The sequence below is a fragment of the Hyperolius riggenbachi genome, chromosome 2, assembly GCF_040937935.1.
Source record: "Hyperolius riggenbachi isolate aHypRig1 chromosome 2, aHypRig1.pri, whole genome shotgun sequence".
Classification (NCBI taxonomy): domain Eukaryota; kingdom Metazoa; phylum Chordata; class Amphibia; order Anura; family Hyperoliidae; genus Hyperolius; species Hyperolius riggenbachi.
Genome location: NC_090647.1, coordinates 140,261,381 through 140,267,228, shown reverse-complemented (window position 1 = coordinate 140,267,228; position 5,848 = coordinate 140,261,381). Strand labels below are relative to the sequence as shown.

General features: G+C 48.2%; 1 long non-coding RNA gene across 1 annotated transcript in view; it reads left to right on the top strand.

Moving 5' to 3' along the window:
- Positions 1-4,890, top strand: part of LOC137545845 (uncharacterized) — a 16,127-nt gene extending 11,237 nt beyond the window's left edge. Inside the window, exons 2-3 of the long non-coding RNA XR_011026110.1 lie at positions 3,747-3,852; positions 4,519-4,890. This is a non-coding gene — a long non-coding RNA (uncharacterized lncRNA). The remainder of the gene's footprint in view (positions 1-3,746; positions 3,853-4,518) is intronic.
- Positions 4,891-5,848: the final 958 nt, after the last annotated feature.

Below are 5,848 nucleotides of genomic sequence, written 5' to 3'. Positions count from 1 at the left end.
ATTCGCGGCAAAAACCGCGCAAAAATTCGCATCCGCATGCTAATTCATGGAATTTCAACAGCGGTGGAATCCAGGCGATTCTGCACCGCAATAGTGGAAACGAGCCCTCAGAGATGATCTGCAAAGAGGAGTGGACCAACATTCCTCCTAAAATATGTGTGCAAACTTGGTCATCAATTACAAGAAATGTTTGACCTCTGTGCTTGCAAACAAGGGTTTTTCCGCTAAGTATTAAGTCTTTTATTGTTAGAGGGTTCAAAAACTTATTTCACTCAATGAAATGCAAATCAGTTGCTGTCTTTTATTTAAGGTTATTTTTTCGATTTTCCTTTTGATGTGCTATCTGCCACTGTTAAAATAAACCTACCATTGAAATGATACTGTTCTGAGACTTTTCATTTCTTTGTCATTGGACAAACTTACAAAATCAGTGAGGGGTCAAATAATTATTTCCTCCACTGTATGTATCGTTTAGCGCTCTTGCCTTGCATTGGTTAGTCTCCATTTCAAATCTTTTGTAGCTAATGCTAATCACTGGCTTTTACAGCAGCTTGCACAGTGGTGGCTGCTAATCAGTGGCTGTTACTGCTGCTGGCTCAGCGGCAGCTGCTAAACATTGGCTTATAATGCTGCTGGCACAGTGGTGGCTGATAATCAGTGGCTGTTACTGCTGCTTACAGAATTGCAGTTGCTCATTAGTGTCTTACACTGCTGCTGTCACAGAGGTAAATAATTATTAGTGGCTGTTATTGCTGCTTGCACCGTGGCGGCAGAGAATTAGTGTCTGTTACTGCTGCTGGCACATTGGCGACTGTTAATCAGTGTCTGTTACTGCTGCTGGCACATTGGCGACTGGTAATCAGTGGCTGTTACTGCTGCTGGCACAGTGGCGACTGGTAATCAGTGGCTGTTACTGCTGCTGGCACAGTGGCGACTGGTAATCAGTGGCTGTTACTGCTGCTGGCAAAGTGGCGACTGATGATCAGTGGCTGTTACTGCTGCTGGCACATTGGCGACTGGTAATCAGTGGCTGTTACTGCTGCTGGCACAGTGACGACTGGTAATCAGTGGCTGTTACTGCTGCTGGCACATTGGCGACTGGTAATCAGTGGCTGTTACTGCTGCTGGCTCAGCGGCAGCTGCTAAACATTGGCTTATAATGCTGCTGGCACAGTGGTGGCTGATAATCAGTGGCTGTTACTGCTGCTTACAGAGTTGCAGTTGCTAATTAGTGTCTTACACTGCTGCTGTCACAGTGGCGACTGGTAATCAGTGGCTGTTACTGCTGCTGGCACAGTGGCGACTGGTAATCAGTGGCTGTTACTGCTGCTGGCACAGTGGCGACTGGTAATCAGTGGCTGTTACTGCTGCTGCCACATTGGCGACTGGTAATCAGTGGCTGTTACTGCTGCTGGCACAGTGGCGACTGTTAATCAGTGTCTGTTACTGCTGCTGGCACATTGGCGACTGTTAATCAGTGTCTGTTACTGCTGCTGGCACATTGACGACTGGTAATCAGTGGCTGTTACTGCTGCTGGCACAGTGGCGACTGGTAATCAGTGGCTGTTACTGCTGCTGGCACAGTGGCGACTGGTAATCAGTGGCTGTTACTGCTGCTGGCAAAGTGGCGACTGATGATCAGTGGCTGTTACTGCTGCTGGCACATTGGCGACTGGTAATCAGTGGCTGTTACTGCTGCTGGCACAGTGGCGACTGGTAATCAGTGGCTGTTACTGCTGCTGGCACATTGGCGACTGGTAATCAGTGGCTGTTACTGCTGCTGGCTCAGCGGCAGCTGCTAAACATTGGCTTATAATGCTGCTGGCACAGTGGTGGCTGATAATCAGTGGCTGTTACTGCTGCTTACAGAGTTGCAGTTGCTAATTAGTGTCTTACACTGCTGCTGTCACAGTGGCGACTGGTAATCAGTGGCTGTTACTGCTGCTGGCACAGTGGCGACTGGTAATCAGTGGCTGTTACTGCTGCTGGCACAGTGGCGACTGGTAATCAGTGGCTGTTACTGCTGCTGGCACAGTGGCGACTGTTAATCAGTGTCTGTTACTGCTGCTGGCACATTGGCGACTGTTAATCAGTGTCTGTTACTGCTGCTGGCACATTGACGACTGGTAATCAGTGGCTGTTACTGCTGCTGGCTCAGCGGCAGCTGCTAAACATTGGCTTATAATGCTGCTGGCACAGTGGTGGCTGATAATCAGTGGCTGTTACTGCTGCTTACAGAGTTGCAGTTGCTAATTAGTGTCTTACACTGCTGCTGTCACAGTGGCGACTGGTAATCAGTGGCTGTTACTGCTGCTGGCACAGTGGCGACTGGTAATCAGTGGCTGTTACTGCTGCTGGCACAGTGGCGACTGGTAATCAGTGGCTGTTACTGCTGCTGGCACATTGGCGACTGGTAATCAGTGGCTGTTACTGCTGCTGGCTCAGCGGCAGCTGCTAAACATTGGCTTATAATGCTGCTGGCACAGTGGTGGCTGATAATCAGTGGCTGTTACTGCTGCTTACAGAGTTGCAGTTGCTAATTAGTGTCTTACACTGCTGCTGTCACAGTGGCGACTGGTAATCAGTGGCTGTTACTGCTGCTGGCACAGTGGCGACTGGTAATCAGTGGCTGTTACTGCTGCTGGCACAGTGGCGACTGGTAATCAGTGGCTGTTACTGCTGCTGGCACAGTGGCGACTGGTAATCAGTGGCTGTTACTGCTGCTGCCACATTGGCGACTGGTAATCAGTGGCTGTTACTGCTGCTGGCACATTGGCGACTGGTAATCAGTGGCTGTTACTGCTGCTGGCACAGTGGCGACTGGTAATCCGTGGCTGTTACTGCTGCTGGCACAGTGGTGGCTGATAATCAGTGGCTGTTACTGCTGCTTACAGAGTTGCAGTTGCTAATTAGTGTCTTACACTGCTGCTGTCACAGAGGTAAATAATTATTAGTGGCTGTTATTGCTGCTTGCACCGTGGCGGCAGAGAATTAGTGTCTGTTACTGCTGCCGGCACATTGGCGACTGGTAATCAGTGTCTGTTACTGCTGCTGGCACATTGGCGACTGGTAATCAGTGGCTGTTACTGCTGCTGGCACAGTGGCGACTGGTAATCAGTGGCTGTTACTGCTGCTGCCACATTGGCGACTGGTAATCAGTGGCTGTTACTGCTGCTGGCACAGTGGCGACTGGTAATCAGTGGCTGTTACTGCTGCTGTCACATTGGCGACTGGTAATCAGTGGCTGTTACTGCTGCTGGCACATTGGCGACTGGTAATCAGTGGCTGTTACTGCTGCTGGCACAGTGGCGACTGGTAATCAGTGGCTGTTACTGCTGCTGGCACAGTGGCGACTGGTAATCAGTGGCTGTTACTGCTGCTGCCACATTGGCGACTGGTAATCAGTGGCTGTTACTGCTGCTGGCACAGTGGCGACTGGTAATCAGTGGCTGTTACTGCTGCTGGCACAGTGGCGACTGGTAATCAGTGGCTGTTACTGCTGCTGGCACAGTGGCAGCTGCTAATTAGTGACTTATACTGCTGCTGGCACAGTGGTGACTGATACTCAGTGGTTTTTACTGCTGCTGGCACAGTAAGGGCTGCTAATCAGTGGCTGTTAGTGCTGCTGGCAGAGTGGCGGTTGATAATCAGTTGTTGTTACTGCTGCTGGCATAGCGACAGCTGTTAATCATAGTCTATTTTTTAAGAAAACTAATATTTATTTATTTTATGTTTTTGATTCTTAGAACTTGAGAACTTGTTCTTTTGGATTTCATTTGAATTTCTTTTAAAATGGCATCACAACAAGCTGGGCCCTCTACAAATCGTCAAGGAGAGACACGTGCAGAACGGGTAAGACAATTATCTTTTGTTCCTTACAATTTTAAAAATTATATTTCTTATGTGCAGAACACAAAGTATAGCCACTTCTCCTACAGTACATGATAAATAAAAAAAGGACATCAAACTGCGTTAAATGTTAGTTTTTATACCAAACCCCAAAAACTCACCCTCCCCTCCGTTCCTGTTTGTCCGCCCATGTTGCTCGATTTTTGTTCTACATAATTTCCTCCGTTTTCTCACCCATGTGCCATAACATCCACATGCCCCCTTCCAGCGGAGCTGGACTCACCTACCAGCTGGAGTACAACCCTGTCCTTCGACCCACTCTACAGCCTGCTCCCTCTATCAATACAGCATCGCTTTGCTTTAAGACTGTCATGTCACGTAAAGGAAGCTGTATGTGACATGACATATAGGATAGGTTAATGAACGATGCTAGAGGGAGCATGATTCACCGATAGGAGGACAGATAGTGTTTGACTCGTTTGTGGGTGAGTCTAATGGTTTTGCTGGTCACTTGGTGTGATTGTTAATCCACTTCTTGAACCTTCTCCCTTGAATAAAAAATAACGTCAAACCTATTTGAATGGGCTCTCTGTAAGTTAGGCGTGCGTAAGCTGGCTGGGACCTGTATAGAGGTGTTATGTGACCATTGTATTTATTATTTTTTTTCAGATAGCACATTTACATGCCAGAATGAGGCAGATGAGTGGCCAGGATCAATCCAGTGACAGCTTTCCAGTAAATCCAATTCGGGATCGAACAACTCCAAACCATTTTGACGATTATGACAGGCACAAGATAGGCCATACTGGCTGGTGCACGTGCCAGAATTGTGTAAACATGCCAACCGGTATGGAGTCGGTGTGTTGTTCCGAAATACCAAATGTAAATGTAATGATGGTGAACTTGACATGCATTACCCAGCATCCAATGTTTCCTCAACTATGTGCCAATGAGGAATGGGCCCAGATTTTTCTTTTTCTGACCAATAATTGTAACCCAGTGAATCCAGAAAATAATGTAACGATTATGACACTACTCAGATGACTGAATGTTGGTGATCTGCGGAATAATGGTTTTACAGGACCTTACCACAGGAGTTGGTAAGGAACACTCAGGACACCAACAGAACAGACTAGACACAAGACCCCTTAGTGGGGCTGGAAGGTACAGACAGATAAATACGGTTCTAACGGTCACCTGTGGAGCAGGTGATTCAGACCTTACTGCAGTCTCAGAGATACAAATGACGCGGCTCTAATGGTCATCTGTGGAGCAGGTGATTCAGACCTTACTGCAGTCTCAGCGATACAAATGACACGGCTCTAATGGTCATCTGTGGAGCAGGTGATTCAGACCTTACTGCAGTCTCAGAGATACAAATGACACTGCTCTAATGGTCATCTGTGGAGCAGGTGATTCAGACCTTACTGCAGTCTCAGCGATACAAATGACACAGCTCTAATGGTCATCTATGGAGCAGGTGATTCAGACCTTACTGCAGTCTCAGCAACAAGTTCCTTCCGTAGTCTGGACTCTCCACGGGGAGGAGTCAGACAGGGAGAGGGAAGGACCGAACGTGAGTGACACCAGATAGAGGGTGTCACTAACAGGTCTGGCGTTCTGTAACGATCGGTGTCAGCAACCAGAGGGAATCCGATCCTTGGCGATCCGCAGTATCCCCAAGAATACAGATATACCCGATTATTGAGGATCTGCGGAATCGTCAATAATCAGATATGTCTAATCTCTAGACACCAGGGAGAGTGTAAGTGTTTGGTGCAACAGTAATGTTTTGAGGGCTGCACCTCAAGAGCAGGTACAGGGCAGCAAGGAGTACTGCGCAAGTACAGGTTCCTTCCGAAGGCCTAGACTTCCCCGAGGGAGGAGTCAGGCTGAGCGCAGGAAGGACAGAGCGTGAGTGACACCAAAGGTAGTGTCACTAACGGATCTGGGAACTGCCTCTAACAGTAAGGTCAGTTCTCGCGGTCGGGCAAGCCAG